Source organism: Microcebus murinus, chromosome 21 (genome assembly GCF_040939455.1).
Source record: "Microcebus murinus isolate Inina chromosome 21, M.murinus_Inina_mat1.0, whole genome shotgun sequence".
NCBI classification, from domain to species: domain Eukaryota; kingdom Metazoa; phylum Chordata; class Mammalia; order Primates; family Cheirogaleidae; genus Microcebus; species Microcebus murinus.
The window spans coordinates 613,438-631,802 of record NC_134124.1 but is presented as its reverse complement, the minus strand read 5'-3'; the positions used below and the strand labels follow the sequence as shown (position 1 = coordinate 631,802).

The 18,365-nt window shown below is 63.6% G+C and overlaps 5 non-coding genes across 5 annotated transcripts; all 5 read right to left on the bottom strand.

Moving 5' to 3' along the window:
* Positions 1–1,739: 1,739 nt before the first annotated feature.
* On the bottom strand, positions 1,740–1,858 carry LOC142863245 (5S ribosomal RNA). The gene has a single exon (XR_012914130.1). It is a non-coding gene; the product is annotated as a 5S ribosomal RNA (ribosomal RNA).
* A 3,542-nt stretch (positions 1,859–5,400) lies between these two features.
* On the bottom strand, positions 5,401–5,519 carry LOC142863226 (5S ribosomal RNA). Its single transcript, XR_012914120.1, has one exon. It is a non-coding gene; the product is annotated as a 5S ribosomal RNA (ribosomal RNA).
* A 3,532-nt stretch (positions 5,520–9,051) lies between these two features.
* Positions 9,052–9,170, bottom strand: LOC142863232 (5S ribosomal RNA). The gene has a single exon (XR_012914126.1). It is a non-coding gene; the product is annotated as a 5S ribosomal RNA (ribosomal RNA).
* Positions 9,171–12,613: 3,443 nt separating this feature from the next.
* On the bottom strand, positions 12,614–12,732 carry LOC142863233 (5S ribosomal RNA). Its single transcript, XR_012914127.1, has one exon. It is a non-coding gene; the product is annotated as a 5S ribosomal RNA (ribosomal RNA).
* Positions 12,733–16,283: 3,551 nt separating this feature from the next.
* Positions 16,284–16,402, bottom strand: LOC142863225 (5S ribosomal RNA). The gene has a single exon (XR_012914119.1). It is a non-coding gene; the product is annotated as a 5S ribosomal RNA (ribosomal RNA).
* Between the last annotated feature and the right edge of the window lie 1,963 nt (positions 16,403–18,365).

Here is an 18,365-nt window from a genome sequence, read left to right as displayed (position 1 = left end):
CCTCCTCCTCCTCCTCCTGCTCCTCCACCCCCCCCCCGACCTCCCACCCCCCCACCCCACCCCCCGACATGGCGCAGGGCTCAGAGACACCTCAGACACTTGCTACCCAAAGTGCAAAGGGCATCAGTTGCTCCTCCAAACCGCCCCCCCTGCCCAGCAGACCGCGTTGTCCAGCCAGCCCCCGGGCCTCCCTGGGGTGCCCAGCACAAAAGTGCAGACAACCACCGGACCCTCAATCTCAGTTTTCGGATGTTTTTGCCACTCTGAGGACCCGCAGGCCAGCTGGGCCTTCTGGCAGGACAGAGAGCCCCGGAATCCGACGTGGAGAGCTGGGTGTACGTCCCCACGAGGAGGCGGTCCCCACCTCCGCGGCTCTCCCCTTGCGGGGGGGAAAAGCAGCCACGGGGCCTCAGAGAAGACACCAGGCTGGGCGCCCGCCCCACAGTGGGGGCACGTCCCCCGCAGGCCACTTAGCGCCGGCCGCCGGCCGGCGGACGGTTGGGTGGCACGAGACGCTGCGGCCGCCCTGCTACCGGGTTCCTGGGAGGGCGTCCTGGAACCAGCGTCCACACCAAGCCCTTGGAAGGCCCAGGCGACGGAGGAGCCCCGTCAGGCAGGGGCCAGGGGCCGAGGACGGTGACGGCCCGGGCGGGGAGGAGCGTGTCAGGCAGGGGCAGAGGACGGTGACAGGTGACAGGCCGGGCGGGAAGGAGTCAGTCAGGCAGGGGCCGAGGAGGAGACGGGCTGGGTAAGGGTTAGGGTTAGAGTCAGGGCACAAGTCACAATCGCAAAGACCTGGAAGCGACCCGAGTGCCCATCGACCCACGAGTGCGTAAATGAAATGTGGCGCGTGGACACCACGGAGTGCTATTCAGCTAGGAGGAGCAGCGGTGAGAGGGCACCTCTCGTGGTTCTCCTGGCCAGAGCTGGAACCCGTTCCAGTAAGCCAGGTAGCCCAAGAATGGACACACGAGCACCACGTGCTCGCGCTCACCAGCAAATGGGTACGAACCGATGGACACCTAAGTGGACACAGAGGAATCACCTTCATCGGGTGGGTGTCGGGCGGGTGGGGGGAGGGGATGGGCATACACCTCCATTAGGAATGGGGTGGGTGCGCACCGACTGGGGGATGGGCGCACTTGAGGCTCTGACCCGAGGGGGGAGGCTGGGAGAGGGCAACGTACCCGACCTTAACATTGGTACCCCCACAATACGCTGGAACAACATCAGAGGTAAATGAATAAGAACACAGGGGGGAGGGGGGCACGGGCAACACATGTCACCTTAATACTTGGACTCCCATCATCTGCTTGAAAAGAGAGAGAAAAGAAAATGCAATCATAGAGATAAGAGACACTTTTTAAAAATAATGAATCCGAAGAGAAAAGTAAAAGGAGGCCTGTGGAGCAGGTCTGGGTGTGACTCCGGATCCCCCAACATCAGGTGCCACCACCAAAGATTCCTACGTGTAGCCCATAGAACCCCAAAAGCAACGGGACGAGTTCTGGTCACATACTCCCTCAAAATGACATCCTGGCCTTCTTCTGGAACTCCCTCCCCTCTCAGACTCTCAAGGTTTCCTCCAGCGTGTCGGTTCCCACAGAGCAGACCTTTGGTCTGAGACGCCAGGCAGCGCGGCGGGCGCTGAGGGTGGGGGTGACCCCCACCCCGGGCCGCCGACTCGCTCCCAGAAAGGGGACAGAACAAGAGGCAAAACAAAAAAAAAAAAAAGAAGAAGCCTACGGCACCCGGTATTCCCAGGCGGTCTCCCATCCAAGTACTAACCAGGCCCGACCCTGCTTAGCTTCCGAGACCAGACGAGATCGGGCGCGTTCAGGGTGGTGTGGCCCTAGACGGCGGAGGGCGCCCCTGCCCCGCTCAAGAAGCCGAGCCTCTCTGCGCTTCCCCGCCGCCTCCTCCCCCCGCCCCAGGCCCCGCGCCGGCGCTGACCCGCACCGGGCCGGGCCTGTTGAGTTCACCGGCCGGGTCCGGCGGGCTCCGAGGGACGGGGGTGACAGGCGGGGCGGGGCGGGGCGGGGCGGGCAGGGAGCGGCGGGCCGGGGTGGGGGGCTGTCTTTCTATACACACACACACACACACACACACACACACACTCACACTCACACTCACTCACTCACACTCACACAAGATGCGCCTCCACGGCTGGACTCGCCAAGGTGGAGACCTTCCAGCCCCCTTCCTCTCCTCGCCTGGCCCACCCCCAGCTCGTGGCCGCCGCCGCCGCCGCCGCCGCCGCCGATTGCGCACGCGCGGGTCGCCCGCCCTTTGACCCCAGGCAGGGGCCGCCATCCCCGACAACCCCTTTCAGCTGCGCCCCCCACCCTGTGGGTGGGCTGCCGCCTATTCCCCCGGGCCCGGGCTGGGGCACAGCGCATGGGGGAGGGGAGCGAGTGTATGGGGCGTCTCTCTCTCTCTCTAGGGATGTGTCCCATGGGTGGGGTGGCGTGGTTTGTGGGGCGCTGAAGAAATCAGTCCCCTCCATCTCCTACCTCTGGAAAACGCCCAAGCCCTTGGAGAACTGCCGGCAACGCGACCGTGGGGGCCGGGACCCTCCTCTGTGTCCTCCTGTGGCCCAGTCCAAGGGGCCTGGGCCTGGCCGGGGCTGCATTGGACCCCGACCACCCTGGCGTGTGGACTCGCTAAAAATCGGCGATTAGATATTGGATTCCAGCTTCATTGAGGTCATTTCACTAATGAGTGCACCGGAAAGAGTTTCCTAATCCATCTGTGAGGGTGGCAACTGAAAGAGAATTTTAAAGCTGACAGAATAGGCGAGGAAAGGCATAGGAGATTTCCACACCCAGTAAGGAAGCCTTTCCCGAAATGGAAGAAAGAAACGAGCAAACAGAAACACCGGTAGCCCGCCAGGATCAGAGTCTGCCCCCGAGAGAAAGTACCCTGACCAGGTTCACCCGTGGGTGGGTGGCGAGCTAGCGGCATTCAGAAGAGCGAGGCCCGCAGTCTGTGCAGAAGACACCTGCACTCGGGTGTGTGTGGCGGCACGATTCACAAGCAGCTCCAGATGTTAAGCCAAGGAGAAGCCAGGGAGTTCCCAACGCCCCAGGTGTCCTCAGCCCACGACTGGCTGCTGGGGGAATGCGCAGCCCGGCTCCTTGTCTCAGAGCCCTTGTCTCAGAGCGGGACAACCAGGAGGTGTGACGTACACCCCGGGGTTCCCAGGAGGATCAGGCTGAAGCTGGGACTTGGCCTGAAAGTGTCCCCTCGCATGGCCACCCCCTTCCCCTTCCTGCTCCTCTACTCCTGGTGCCCCTCCATCCAGGGGCCAGACCTTAAAGAGTCACCCGCAAGAGAATCCTGGTCCCAAAGGAGCCTTCTGGGGGACCCGTGCTGAGAGAGGTTGTGGGCATGGCCCGCTGGGGCTCTGCCCGACCCAGGGCTGAGAGATGCAACCTCCCAGCTCTGGGTCCCTGCAGGGGAAGCGTTGGCAAGCACAGGGCCAGTCCTCCAAAGGCCCAGGTGCAGGGAGCCCAGGCCAAGCAGCCTGTGGAAGAAGCCACCCCGGGAACACGACTGCAGGCCACGGCCCTTCCCACCTCCTCCTCCTCCTCCTCCTGCTCCTCCACCCCCCCCCGACCTCCCACCCCCCCACCCCACCCCCCGACATGGCGCAGGGCTCAGAGACACCTCAGACACTTGCTACCCAAAGTGCAAAGGGCATCAGTTGCTCCTCCAAACCGCCCCCCCTGCCCAGCAGACCGCGTTGTCCAGCCAGCCCCCGGGCCTCCCTGGGGTGCCCAGCACAAAAGTGCAGACAACCACCGGACCCTCAATCTCAGTTTTCGGATGTTTTTGCCACTCTGAGGACCCGCAGGCCAGCTGGGCCTTCTGGCAGGACAGAGAGCCCCGGAATCCGACGTGGAGAGCTGGGTGTACGTCCCCACGAGGAGGCGGTCCCCACCTCCGCGGCTCTCCCCTTGCGGGGGGGAAAAGCAGCCACGGGGCCTCAGAGAAGACACCAGGCTGGGCGCCCGCCCCACAGTGGGGGCACGTCCCCCGCAGGCCACTTAGCGCCGGCCGCCGGCCGGCGGACGGTTGGGTGGCGCGAGACGCTGCGGCCGCCCTGCTACCGGGTTCCTGGGAGGGCGTCCTGGAACCAGCGTCCACACCAAGCCCTTGGAAGGCCCAGGCGACGGAGGAGCCCCGTCAGGCAGGGGCCGAGGACGGTGACGGCCCGGGCGGGGAGGAGCGTGTCAGGCAGGGGCAGAGGACGGTGACAGGTGACAGGCCGGGCGGGAAGGAGTCAGTCAGGCAGGGGCCGAGGAGGAGACGGGCTGGGTAAGGGTTAGGGTTAGAGTCAGGGCACAAGTCACAATCGCAAAGACCTGGAAGCGACCCGAGTGCCCATCGACCCACGAGTGCGTAAATGAAATGTGGCGCGTGGACACCACGGAGTGCTATTCAGCTAGGAGGAGCAGCGGTGAGAGGGCACCTCTCGTGGTTCTCCTGGCCAGAGCTGGAACCCGTTCCAGTAAGCCAGGTAGCCCAAGAATGGACACACGAGCACCACGTGCTCGCGCTCACCAGCAAATGGGTACGAACCGATGGACACCTAAGTGGACACAGAGGAATCACCTTCATCGGGTGGGTGTCGGGCGGGTGGGGGGAGGGGATGGGCATACACCTCCATTAGGAATGGGGTGGGTGCGCACCGACTGGGGGATGGGCGCACTTGAGGCTCTGACCCGAGGGGGGAGGCTGGGAGAGGGCAACGTACCCGACCTTAACATTGGTACCCCCACAATACGCTGGAACAACATCAGAGGTAAATGAATAAGAACACAGGGGGGAGGGGGGCACGGGCAACACATGTCACCTTAATACTTGGACTCCCATCATCTGCTTGAAAAGAGAGAGAAAAGAAAATGCAATCATAGAGATAAGAGACACTTTTTAAAAATAATGAATCCGAAGAGAAAAGTAAAAGGAGGCCTGTGGAGCAGGTCTGGGTGTGACTCCGGATCCCCCAACATCAGGTGCCACCACCAAAGATTCCTACGTGTAGCCCATAGAACCCCAAAAGCAACGGGACGAGTTCTGGTCACATACTCCCTCAAAATGACATCCTGGCCTTCTTCTGGAACTCCCTCCCCTCTCAGACTCTCAAGGTTTCCTCCAGCGTGTCGGTTCCCACAGAGCAGACCTTTGGTCTGAGACCTGACAGTCCAGAAGCCACGCATGCTGCCGCGTGACGGCGGTGTCGCGGCTTGGGACAAGAGGAGGCCCCACGGTGCGGGCTGGGGCGCCAGGCACCGCGGCGGGCGCTGAGGGTGGGGGTGACCCCCACCCCGGGCCGCCGACTCGCTCCCAGAAAGGGGACAGAACAAGAGGCAAAACAAAAAAAAAAAAAAAAGAAGAAGCCTACGGCACCCGGTATTCCCAGGCGGTCTCCCATCCAAGTACTAACCAGGCCCGACCCTGCTTAGCTTCCCAGACCAGACGAGATCGGGCGCGTTCAGGGTGGTGTGGCCCTAGACGGCGGAGGGCGCCCCTGCCCCGCTCAAGAAGCCGAGCCTCTCTGCGCTTCCCCGCCGCCTCCTCCCCCCGCCCCAGGCCCCGCGCCGGCGCTGACCCGCACCGGGCCGGGCCTGTTGAGTTCACCGGCCGGGTCCGGCGGGCTCCGAGGGACGGGGGTGACAGGCGGGGCGGGGCGGGGCGGGGCGGGCAGGGAGCGGCGGGCCGGGGTGGGGGGCTGTCTCTCTATACACACACACACACACACACACTCACACTCACACTCACTCACTCACACTCACACAAGATGCGCCTCCACGGCTGGACTCGCCAAGGTGGAGACCTTCCAGCCCCCTTCCTCTCCTCGCCTGGCCCACCCCCAGCTCGTGGCCGCCGCCGCCGCCGCCGCCGCCGCCGATTGCGCACGCGCGGGTCGCCCGCCCTTTGACCCCAGGCAGGGGCCGCCATCCCCGACAACCCCTTTCAGCTGCGCCCCCCACCCTGTGGGTGGGCTGCCGCCTATTCCCCCGGGCCCGGGCTGGGGCACAGCGCATGGGGGAGGGGAGCGAGTGTATGGGGCGTCTCTCTCTCTCTCTAGGGATGTGTCCCATGGGTGGGGTGGCGTGGTTTGTGGGGCGCTGAAGAAATCAGTCCCCTCCATCTCCTACCTCTGGAAAACGCCCAAGCCCTTGGAGAACTGCCGGCAACGCGACCGTGGGGGCCGGGACCCTCCTCTGTGTCCTCCTGTGGCCCAGTCCAAGGGGCCTGGGCCTGGCCGGGGCTGCATTGGACCCCGACCACCCTGGCGTGTGGACTCGCTAAAAATCGGCGATTAGATATTGGATTCCAGCTTCATTGAGGTCATTTCACTAATGAGTGCACCGGAAAGAGTTTCCTAATCCATCTGTGAGGGTGGCAACTGAAAGAGAATTTTAAAGCTGACAGAATAGGCGAGGAAAGGCATAGGAGATTTCCACACCCAGTAAGGAAGCCTTTCCCGAAATGGAAGAAAGAAACGAGCAAACAGAAACACCGGTAGCCCGCCAGGATCAGAGTCTGCCCCCGAGAGAAAGTACCCTGACCAGGTTCACCCGTGGGTGGGTGGCGAGCTAGCGGCATTCAGAAGAGCGAGGCCCGCAGTCTGTGCAGAAGACACCTGCACTCGGGTGTGTGTGGCGGCACGATTCACAAGCAGCTCCAGATGTTAAGCCAAGGAGAAGCCAGGGAGTTCCCAACGCCCCAGGTGTCCTCAGCCCACGACTGGCTGCTGGGGGAATGCGCAGCCCGGCTCCTTGTCTCAGAGCCCTTGTCTCAGAGCGGGACAACCAGGAGGTGTGACGTACACCCCGGGGTTCCCAGGAGGATCAGGCTGAAGCTGGGACTTGGCCTGAAAGTGTCCCCTCGCATGGCCACCCCCTTCCCCTTCCTGCTCCTCTACTCCTGGTGCCCCTCCATCCAGGGGCCAGACCTTAAAGAGTCACCCGCAAGAGAATCCTGGTCCCAAAGGAGCCTTCTGGGGGACCCGTGCTGAGAGAGGTTGTGGGCATGGCCCGCTGGGGCTCTGCCCGACCCAGGGCTGAGAGATGCAACCTCCCAGCTCTGGGTCCCTGCAGGGGAAGCGTTGGCAAGCACAGGGCCAGTCCTCCAAAGGCCCAGGTGCAGGGAGCCCAGGCCAAGCAGCCTGTGGAAGAAGCCACCCCGGGAACACGACTGCAGGCCACGGCCCTTCCCACCTCCTCCTCCTCCTCCTCCTGCTCCTCCACCCCCCCCCGACCTCCCACCCCCCCACCCCACCCCCCGACATGGCGCAGGGCTCAGAGACACCTCAGACACTTGCTACCCAAAGTGCAAAGGGCATCAGTTGCTCCTCCAAACCGCCCCCCCTGCCCAGCAGACCGCGTTGTCCAGCCAGCCCCCGGGCCTCCCTGGGGTGCCCAGCACAAAAGTGCAGACAACCACCGGACCCTCAATCTCAGTTTTCGGATGTTTTTGCCACTCTGAGGACCCGCAGGCCAGCTGGGCCTTCTGGCAGGACAGAGAGCCCCGGAATCCGACGTGGAGAGCTGGGTGTACGTCCCCACGAGGAGGCGGTCCCCACCTCCGCGGCTCTCCCCTTGCGGGGGGGAAAAGCAGCCACGGGGCCTCAGAGAAGACACCAGGCTGGGCGCCCGCCCCACAGTGGGGGCACGTCCCCCGCAGGCCACTTAGCGCCGGCCGCCGGCCGGCGGACGGTTGGGTGGCGCGAGACGCTGCGGCCGCCCTGCTACCGGGTTCCTGGGAGGGCGTCCTGGAACCAGCGTCCACACCAAGCCCTTGGAAGGCCCAGGCGACGGAGGAGCCCCGTCAGGCAGGGGCCGAGGACGGTGACGGCCCGGGCGGGGAGGAGCGTGTCAGGCAGGGGCAGAGGACGGTGACAGGTGACAGGCCGGGCGGGAAGGAGTCAGTCAGGCAGGGGCCGAGGAGGAGACGGGCTGGGTAAGGGTTAGGGTTAGAGTCAGGGCACAAGTCACAATCGCAAAGACCTGGAAGCGACCCGAGTGCCCATCGACCCACGAGTGCGTAAATGAAATGTGGCGCGTGGACACCACGGAGTGCTATTCAGCTAGGAGGAGCAGCGGTGAGAGGGCACCTCTCGTGGTTCTCCTGGCCAGAGCTGGAACCCGTTCCAGTAAGCCAGGTAGCCCAAGAATGGACACACGAGCACCACGTGCTCGCGCTCACCAGCAAATGGGTACGAACCGATGGACACCTAAGTGGACACAGAGGAATCACCTTCATCGGGTGGGTGTCGGGCGGGTGGGGGGAGGGGATGGGCATACACCTCCATTAGGAATGGGGTGGGTGCGCACCGACTGGGGGATGGGCGCACTTGAGGCTCTGACCCGAGGGGGGAGGCTGGGAGAGGGCAACGTACCCGACCTTAACATTGGTACCCCCACAATACGCTGGAACAACATCAGAGGTAAATGAATAAGAACACAGGGGGGAGGGGGGCACGGGCAACACATGTCACCTTAATACTTGGACTCCCATCATCTGCTTGAAAAGAGAGAGAAAAGAAAATGCAATCATAGAGATAAGAGACACTTTTTAAAAATAATGAATCCGAAGAGAAAAGTAAAAGGAGGCCTGTGGAGCAGGTCTGGGTGTGACTCCGGATCCCCCAACATCAGGTGCCACCACCAAAGATTCCTACGTGTAGCCCATAGAACCCCAAAAGCAACGGGACGAGTTCTGGTCACATACTCCCTCAAAATGACATCCTGGCCTTCTTCTGGAACTCCCTCCCCTCTCAGACTCTCAAGGTTTCCTCCAGCGTGTCGGTTCCCACAGAGCAGACCTTTGGTCTGAGACCTGACAGTCCAGAAGCCACGCATGCTGCCGCGTGACGGCGGTGTCGCGGCTTGGGACAAGAGGAGGCCCCACGGTGCGGGCTGGGGCGCCAGGCACCGCGGCGGGCGCTGAGGGTGGGGGTGACCCCCACCCCGGGCCGCCGACTCGCTCCCAGAAAGGGGACAGAACAAGAGGCAAAACAAAAAAAAAAAAAAAAGAAGAAGCCTATGGCACCCGGTATTCCCAGGCGGTCTCCCATCCAAGTACTAACCAGGCCCGACCCTGCTTAGCTTCCCAGACCAGACGAGATCGGGCGCGTTCAGGGTGGTGTGGCCCTAGACGGCGGAGGGCGCCCCTGCCCCGCTCAAGAAGCCGAGCCTCTCTGCGCTTCCCCGCCGCCTCCTCCCCCCGCCCCAGGCCCCGCGCCGGCGCTGACCCGCACCGGGCCGGGCCTGTTGAGTTCACCGGCCGGGTCCGGCGGGCTCCGAGGGACGGGGGTGACAGGCGGGGCGGGGCGGGGCGGGGCGGGCAGGGAGCGGCGGGCCGGGGTGGGGGGCTGTCTCTCTATACACACACACACACACACACACTCACACTCACACTCACTCACTCACACTCACACAAGATGCGCCTCCACGGCTGGACTCGCCAAGGTGGAGACCTTCCAGCCCCCTTCCTCTCCTCGCCTGGCCCACCCCCAGCTCGTGGCCGCCGCCGCCGCCGCCGCCGCCGCCGATTGCGCACGCGCGGGTCGCCCGCCCTTTGACCCCAGGCAGGGGCCGCCATCCCCGACAACCCCTTTCAGCTGCGCCCCCCACCCTGTGGGTGGGCTGCCGCCTATTCCCCCGGGCCCGGGCTGGGGCACAGCGCATGGGGGAGGGGAGCGAGTGTATGGGGCGTCTCTCTCTCTCTCTAGGGATGTGTCCCATGGGTGGGGTGGCGTGGTTTGTGGGGCGCTGAAGAAATCAGTCCCCTCCATCTCCTACCTCTGGAAAACGCCCAAGCCCTTGGAGAACTGCCGGCAACGCGACCGTGGGGGCCGGGACCCTCCTCTGTGTCCTCCTGTGGCCCAGTCCAAGGGGCCTGGGCCTGGCCGGGGCTGCATTGGACCCCGACCACCCTGGCGTGTGGACTCGCTAAAAATCGGCGATTAGATATTGGATTCCAGCTTCATTGAGGTCATTTCACTAATGAGTGCACCGGAAAGAGTTTCCTAATCCATCTGTGAGGGTGGCAACTGAAAGAGAATTTTAAAGCTGACAGAATAGGCGAGGAAAGGCATAGGAGATTTCCACACCCAGTAAGGAAGCCTTTCCCGAAATGGAAGAAAGAAACGAGCAAACAGAAACACCGGTAGCCCGCCAGGATCAGAGTCTGCCCCCGAGAGAAAGTACCCTGACCAGGTTCACCCGTGGGTGGGTGGCGAGCTAGCGGCATTCAGAAGAGCGAGGCCCGCAGTCTGTGCAGAAGACACCTGCACTCGGGTGTGTGTGGCGGCACGATTCACAAGCAGCTCCAGATGTTAAGCCAAGGAGAAGCCAGGGAGTTCCCAACGCCCCAGGTGTCCTCAGCCCACGACTGGCTGCTGGGGGAATGCGCAGCCCGGCTCCTTGTCTCAGAGCCCTTGTCTCAGAGCGGGACAACCAGGAGGTGTGACGTACACCCCGGGGTTCCCAGGAGGATCAGGCTGAAGCTGGGACTTGGCCTGAAAGTGTCCCCTCGCATGGCCACCCCCTTCCCCTTCCTGCTCCTCTACTCCTGGTGCCCCTCCATCCAGGGGCCAGACCTTAAAGAGTCACCCGCAAGAGAATCCTGGTCCCAAAGGAGCCTTCTGGGGGACCCGTGCTGAGAGAGGTTGTGGGCATGGCCCGCTGGGGCTCTGCCCGACCCAGGGCTGAGAGATGCAACCTCCCAGCTCTGGGTCCCTGCAGGGGAAGCGTTGGCAAGCACAGGGCCAGTCCTCCAAAGGCCCAGGTGCAGGGAGCCCAGGCCAAGCAGCCTGTGGAAGAAGCCACCCCGGGAACACGACTGCAGGCCACGGCCCTTCCCACCTCCTCCTCCTCCTCCTCCTGCTCCTCCACCCCCCCCCCGACCTCCCACCCCCCCACCCCACCCCCCGACATGGCGCAGGGCTCAGAGACACCTCAGACACTTGCTACCCAAAGTGCAAAGGGCATCAGTTGCTCCTCCAAACCGCCCCCCCTGCCCAGCAGACCGCGTTGTCCAGCCAGCCCCCGGGCCTCCCTGGGGTGCCCAGCACAAAAGTGCAGACAACCACCGGACCCTCAATCTCAGTTTTCGGATGTTTTTGCCACTCTGAGGACCCGCAGGCCAGCTGGGCCTTCTGGCAGGACAGAGAGCCCCGGAATCCGACGTGGAGAGCTGGGTGTACGTCCCCACGAGGAGGCGGTCCCCACCTCCGCGGCTCTCCCCTTGCGGGGGGGAAAAGCAGCCACGGGGCCTCAGAGAAGACACCAGGCTGGGCGCCCGCCCCACAGTGGGGGCACGTCCCCCGCAGGCCACTTAGCGCCGGCCGCCGGCCGGCGGACGGTTGGGTGGCACGAGACGCTGCGGCCGCCCTGCTACCGGGTTCCTGGGAGGGCGTCCTGGAACCAGCGTCCACACCAAGCCCTTGGAAGGCCCAGGCGACGGAGGAGCCCCGTCAGGCAGGGGCCGAGGACGGTGACGGCCCGGGCGGGGAGGAGCGTGTCAGGCAGGGGCAGAGGACGGTGACAGGTGACAGGCCGGGCGGGAAGGAGTCAGTCAGGCAGGGGCCGAGGAGGAGACGGGCTGGGTAAGGGTTAGGGTTAGAGTCAGGGCACAAGTCACAATCGCAAAGACCTGGAAGCGACCCGAGTGCCCATCGACCCACGAGTGCGTAAATGAAATGTGGCGCGTGGACACCACGGAGTGCTATTCAGCTAGGAGGAGCAGCGGTGAGAGGGCACCTCTCGTGGTTCTCCTGGCCAGAGCTGGAACCCGTTCCAGTAAGCCAGGTAGCCCAAGAATGGACACACGAGCACCACGTGCTCGCGCTCACCAGCAAATGGGTACGAACCGATGGACACCTAAGTGGACACAGAGGAATCACCTTCATCGGGTGGGTGTCGGGCGGGTGGGGGGAGGGGATGGGCATACACCTCCATTAGGAATGGGGTGGGTGCGCACCGACTGGGGGATGGGCGCACTTGAGGCTCTGACCCGAGGGGGGAGGCTGGGAGAGGGCAACGTACCCGACCTTAACATTGGTACCCCCACAATACGCTGGAACAACATCAGAGGTAAATGAATAAGAACACAGGGGGGAGGGGGGCACGGGCAACACATGTCACCTTAATACTTGGACTCCCATCATCTGCTTGAAAAGAGAGAGAAAAGAAAATGCAATCATAGAGATAAGAGACACTTTTTAAAAATAATGAATCCGAAGAGAAAAGTAAAAGGAGGCCTGTGGAGCAGGTCTGGGTGTGACTCCGGATCCCCCAACATCAGGTGCCACCACCAAAGATTCCTACGTGTAGCCCATAGAACCCCAAAAGCAACGGGACGAGTTCTGGTCACATACTCCCTCAAAATGACATCCTGGCCTTCTTCTGGAACTCCCTCCCCTCTCAGACTCTCAAGGTTTCCTCCAGCGTGTCGGTTCCCACAGAGCAGACCTTTGGTCTGAGACGCCAGGCAGCGCGGCGGGCGCTGAGGGTGGGGGTGACCCCCACCCCGGGCCGCCGACTCGCTCCCAGAAAGGGGACAGAACAAGAGGCAAAACAAAAAAAAAAAAAGAAGAAGCCTACGGCACCCGGTATTCCCAGGCGGTCTCCCATCCAAGTACTAACCAGGCCCGACCCTGCTTAGCTTCCGAGACCAGACGAGATCGGGCGCGTTCAGGGTGGTGTGGCCCTAGACGGCGGAGGGCGCCCCTGCCCCGCTCAAGAAGCCGAGCCTCTCTGCGCTTCCCCGCCGCCTCCTCCCCCCGCCCCAGGCCCCGCGCCGGCGCTGACCCGCACCGGGCCGGGCCTGTTGAGTTCACCGGCCGGGTCCGGCGGGCTCCGAGGGACGGGGGTGACAGGCGGGGCGGGGCGGGGCGGGGCGGGCAGGGAGCGGCGGGCCGGGGTGGGGGGCTGTCTTTCTATACACACACACACACACACACACACACACACACACACACACTCACACTCACACTCACTCACTCACACTCACACAAGATGCGCCTCCACGGCTGGACTCGCCAAGGTGGAGACCTTCCAGCCCCCTTCCTCTCCTCGCCTGGCCCACCCCCAGCTCGTGGCCGCCGCCGCCGCCGCCGCCGCCGCCGATTGCGCACGCGCGGGTCGCCCGCCCTTTGACCCCAGGCAGGGGCCGCCATCCCCGACAACCCCTTTCAGCTGCGCCCCCCACCCTGTGGGTGGGCTGCCGCCTATTCCCCCGGGCCCGGGCTGGGGCACAGCGCATGGGGGAGGGGAGCGAGTGTATGGGGCGTCTCTCTCTCTCTCTAGGGATGTGTCCCATGGGTGGGGTGGCGTGGTTTGTGGGGCGCTGAAGAAATCAGTCCCCTCCATCTCCTACCTCTGGAAAACGCCCAAGCCCTTGGAGAACTGCCGGCAACGCGACCGTGGGGGCCGGGACCCTCCTCTGTGTCCTCCTGTGGCCCAGTCCAAGGGGCCTGGGCCTGGCCGGGGCTGCATTGGACCCCGACCACCCTGGCGTGTGGACTCGCTAAAAATCGGCGATTAGATATTGGATTCCAGCTTCATTGAGGTCATTTCACTAATGAGTGCACCGGAAAGAGTTTCCTAATCCATCTGTGAGGGTGGCAACTGAAAGAGAATTTTAAAGCTGACAGAATAGGCGAGGAAAGGCATAGGAGATTTCCACACCCAGTAAGGAAGCCTTTCCCGAAATGGAAGAAAGAAACGAGCAAACAGAAACACCGGTAGCCCGCCAGGATCAGAGTCTGCCCCCGAGAGAAAGTACCCTGACCAGGTTCACCCGTGGGTGGGTGGCGAGCTAGCGGCATTCAGAAGAGCGAGGCCCGCAGTCTGTGCAGAAGACACCTGCACTCGGGTGTGTGTGGCGGCACGATTCACAAGCAGCTCCAGATGTTAAGCCAAGGAGAAGCCAGGGAGTTCCCAACGCCCCAGGTGTCCTCAGCCCACGACTGGCTGCTGGGGGAATGCGCAGCCCGGCTCCTTGTCTCAGAGCCCTTGTCTCAGAGCGGGACAACCAGGAGGTGTGACGTACACCCCGGGGTTCCCAGGAGGATCAGGCTGAAGCTGGGACTTGGCCTGAAAGTGTCCCCTCGCATGGCCACCCCCTTCCCCTTCCTGCTCCTCTACTCCTGGTGCCCCTCCATCCAGGGGCCAGACCTTAAAGAGTCACCCGCAAGAGAATCCTGGTCCCAAAGGAGCCTTCTGGGGGACCCGTGCTGAGAGAGGTTGTGGGCATGGCCCGCTGGGGCTCTGCCCGACCCAGGGCTGAGAGATGCAACCTCCCAGCTCTGGGTCCCTGCAGGGGAAGCGTTGGCAAGCACAGGGCCAGTCCTCCAAAGGCCCAGGTGCAGGGAGCCCAGGCCAAGCAGCCTGTGGAAGAAGCCACCCCGGGAACACGACTGCAGGCCACGGCCCTTCCCACCTCCTCCTCCTCCTCCTCCTGCTCCTCCACCCCCCCCCCGACCTCCCACCCCCCCACCCCACCCCCCGACATGGCGCAGGGCTCAGAGACACCTCAGACACTTGCTACCCAAAGTGCAAAGGGCATCAGTTGCTCCTCCAAACCGCCCCCCCTGCCCAGCAGACCGCGTTGTCCAGCCAGCCCCCGGGCCTCCCTGGGGTGCCCAGCACAAAAGTGCAGACAACCACCGGACCCTCAATCTCAGTTTTCGGATGTTTTTGCCACTCTGAGGACCCGCAGGCCAGCTGGGCCTTCTGGCAGGACAGAGAGCCCCGGAATCCGACGTGGAGAGCTGGGTGTACGTCCCCACGAGGAGGCGGTCCCCACCTCCGCGGCTCTCCCCTTGCGGGGGGGAAAAGCAGCCACGGGGCCTCAGAGAAGACACCAGGCTGGGCGCCCGCCCCACAGTGGGGGCACGTCCCCCGCAGGCCACTTAGCGCCGGCCGCCGGCCGGCGGACGGTTGGGTGGCGCGAGACGCTGCGGCCGCCCTGCTACCGGGTTCCTGGGAGGGCGTCCTGGAACCAGCGTCCACACCAAGCCCTTGGAAGGCCCAGGCGACGGAGGAGCCCCGTCAGGCAGGGGCCGAGGACGGTGACGGCCCGGGCGGGGAGGAGCGTGTCAGGCAGGGGCAGAGGACGGTGACAGGTGACAGGCCGGGCGGGAAGGAGTCAGTCAGGCAGGGGCCGAGGAGGAGACGGGCTGGGTAAGGGTTAGGGTTAGAGTCAGGGCACAAGTCACAATCGCAAAGACCTGGAAGCGACCCGAGTGCCCATCGACCCACGAGTGCGTAAATGAAATGTGGCGCGTGGACACCACGGAGTGCTATTCAGCTAGGAGGAGCAGCGGTGAGAGGGCACCTCTCGTGGTTCTCCTGGCCAGAGCTGGAACCCGTTCCAGTAAGCCAGGTAGCCCAAGAATGGACACACGAGCACCACGTGCTCGCGCTCACCAGCAAATGGGTACGAACCGATGGACACCTAAGTGGACACAGAGGAATCACCTTCATCGGGTGGGTGTCGGGCGGGTGGGGGGAGGGGATGGGCATACACCTCCATTAGGAATGGGGTGGGTGCGCACCGACTGGGGGATGGGCGCACTTGAGGCTCTGACCCGAGGGGGGAGGCTGGGAGAGGGCAACGTACCCGACCTTAACATTGGTACCCCCACAATACGCTGGAACAACATCAGAGGTAAATGAATAAGAACACAGGGGGGAGGGGGGCACGGGCAACACATGTCACCTTAATACTTGGACTCCCATCATCTGCTTGAAAAGAGAGAGAAAAGAAAATGCAATCATAGAGATAAGAGACACTTTTTAAAAATAATGAATCCGAAGAGAAAAGTAAAAGGAGGCCTGTGGAGCAGGTCTGGGTGTGACTCCGGATCCCCCAACATCAGGTGCCACCACCAAAGATTCCTACGTGTAGCCCATAGAACCCCAAAAGCAACGGGACGAGTTCTGGTCACATACTCCCTCAAAATGACATCCTGGCCTTCTTCTGGAACTCCCTCCCCTCTCAGACTCTCAAGGTTTCCTCCAGCGTGTCGGTTCCCACAGAGCAGACCTTTGGTCTGAGACCTGACAGTCCAGAAGCCACGCATGCTGCCGCGTGACGGCGGTGTCGCGGCTTGGGACAAGAGGAGGCCCCACGGTGCGGGCTGGGGCGCCAGGCACCGCGGCGGGCGCTGAGGGTGGGGGTGACCCCCACCCCGGGCCGCCGACTCGCTCCCAGAAAGGGGACAGAACAAGAGGCAAAACAAAAAAAAAAAAAAAAGAAGAAGCCTACGGCACCCGGTATTCCCAGGCGGTCTCCCATCCAAGTACTAACCAGGCCCGACCCTGCTTAGCTTCCCAGACCAGACGAGATCGGGCGCGTTCAGGGTGGTGTGGCCCTAGACGGCGGAGGGCGCCCCTGCCCCGCTCAAGAAGCCGAGCCTCTCTGCGCTTCCCCGCCGCCTCCTCCCCCCGCCCCAGGCCCCGCGCCGGCGCTGACCCGCACCGGGCCGGGCCTGTTGAGTTCACCGGCCGGGTCCGGCGGGCTCCGAGGGACGGGGGTGACAGGCGGGGCGGGGCGGGGCGGGGCGGGCAGGGAGCGGCGGGCCGGGGTGGGGGGCTGTCTCTCTATACACACACACACACACACACACTCACACTCACACTCACTCACTCACACTCACACAAGATGCGCCTCCACGGCTGGACTCGCCAAGGTGGAGACCTTCCAGCCCCCTTCCTCTCCTCGCCTGGCCCACCCCCAGCTCGTGGCCGCCGCCGCCGCCGCCGCCGCCGCCGATTGCGCACGCGCGGGTCGCCCGCCCTTTGACCCCAGGCAGGGGCCGCCATCCCCGACAACCCCTTTCAGCTGCGCCCCCCACCCTGTGGGTGGGCTGCCGCCTATTCCCCCGGGCCCGGGCTGGGGCACAGCGCATGGGGGAGGGGAGCGAGTGTATGGGGCGTCTCTCTCTCTCTCTAGGGATGTGTCCCATGGGTGGGGTGGCGTGGTTTGTGGGGCGCTGAAGAAATCAGTCCCCTCCATCTCCTACCTCTGGAAAACGCCCAAGCCCTTGGAGAACTGCCGGCAACGCGACCGTGGGGGCCGGGACCCTCCTCTGTGTCCTCCTGTGGCCCAGTCCAAGGGGCCTGGGCCTGGCCGGGGCTGCATTGGACCCCGACCACCCTGGCGTGTGGACTCGCTAAAAATCGGCGATTAGATATTGGATTCCAGCTTCATTGAGGTCATTTCACTAATGAGTGCACCGGAAAGAGTTTCCTAATCCATCTGTGAGGGTGGCAACTGAAAGAGAATTTTAAAGCTGACAGAATAGGCGAGGAAAGGCATAGGAGATTTCCACACCCAGTAAGGAAGCCTTTCCCGAAATGGAAGAAAGAAACGAGCAAACAGAAACACCGGTAGCCCGCCAGGATCAGAGTCTGCCCCCGAGAGAAAGTACCCTGACCAGGTTCACCCGTGGGTGGGTGGCGAGCTAGCGGCATTCAGAAGAGCGAGGCCCGCAGTCTGTGCAGAAGACACCTGCACTCGGGTGTGTGTGGCGGCACGATTCACAAGCAGCTCCAGATGTTAAGCCAAGGAGAAGCCAGGGAGTTCCCAACGCCCCAGGTGTCCTCAGCCCACGACTGGCTGCTGGGGGAATGCGCAGCCCGGCTCCTTGTCTCAGAGCCCTTGTCTCAGAGCGGGACAACCAGGAGGTGTGACGTACACCCCGGGGTTCCCAGGAGGATCAGGCTGAAGCTGGGACTTGGCCTGAAAGTGTCCCCTCGCATGGCCACCCCCTTCCCCTTCCTGCTCCTCTACTCCTGGTGCCCCTCCATCCAGGGGCCAGACCTTAAAGAGTCACCCGCAAGAGAATCCTGGTCCCAAAGGAGCCTTCTGGGGGACCCGTGCTGAGAGAGGTTGTGGGCATGGCCCGCTGGGGCTCTGCCCGACCCAGGGCTGAGAGATGCAACCTCCCAGCTCTGGGTCCCTGCAGGGGAAGCGTTGGCAAGCACAGGGCCAGTCCTCCAAAGGCCCAGGTGCAGGGAGCCCAGGCCAAGCAGCCTGTGGAAGAAGCCACCCCGGGAACACGACTGCAGGCCACGGCCCTTCCCACCTCCTCCTCCTCCTCCTCCTGCTCCTCCACCCCCCCCCCGACCTCCCACCCCCCCACCCCACCCCCCGACATGGCGCAGGGCTCAGAGACACCTCAGACACTTGCTACCCAAAGTGCAAAGGGCATCAGTTGCTCCTCCAAACCGCCCCCCCTGCCCAGCAGACCGCGTTGTCCAGCCAGCCCCCGGGCCTCCCTGGGGTGCCCAGCACAAAAGTGCAGACAACCACCGGACCCTCAATCTCAGTTTTCGGAT